General features: G+C 33.1%; 1 protein-coding gene across 1 annotated transcript in view; it reads right to left on the bottom strand.

Moving 5' to 3' along the window:
* LOC109466060 (protein FAM198B-like) overlaps positions 1-393 on the bottom strand; it is a 9,372-nt gene that overhangs the window by 7,916 nt on the left and 1,063 nt on the right. The gene's annotated exons all lie outside the window — the stretch shown is intronic.

Genomic DNA, 393 nt, shown 5'->3' with positions numbered 1-393 from the left:
TGTAACGTTACAGTATAAATTCAACAAAAGCATAAATTCAACAAAATGAAGCAATCTTGTTTAAAGTAAAATAAAACATAACTAGAGATATCCCTCCAACCTTTTCCAGAATATTGAGGAGATCCATTCATTTGATCCAGAAATACACCTTGTCAAAGTTGCCTTTATTTTTGTCAGCCACATTGTTTACAATGTGTGAACTTCAGGTGCTGGTATAAATTCAAAAACATCAACTGATCTTCTTGAAACTGAACTGAAACTTGACTACTTATGTCACTCCCACATATTCTGGAATATCAAAGTGATCATGACTTTTGATCCAGAAATATGGACTGTCAAAGTTGCTTAATATTTTGTCAGCCATATTGTTTACAGTGTGTGAACATCATGTGC

The sequence above is a fragment of the Branchiostoma belcheri genome, unplaced genomic scaffold (genome assembly GCF_001625305.1).
Source record: "Branchiostoma belcheri isolate BF01 breed outbred unplaced genomic scaffold, Haploidv18h27 scaffold16, whole genome shotgun sequence".
NCBI classification, from domain to species: Eukaryota; Metazoa; Chordata; class Leptocardii; order Amphioxiformes; family Branchiostomatidae; genus Branchiostoma; species Branchiostoma belcheri.
The sequence above is the reverse complement of the archived record's forward strand: the minus strand, read 5'-3'. Positions and strand labels throughout refer to the sequence as shown.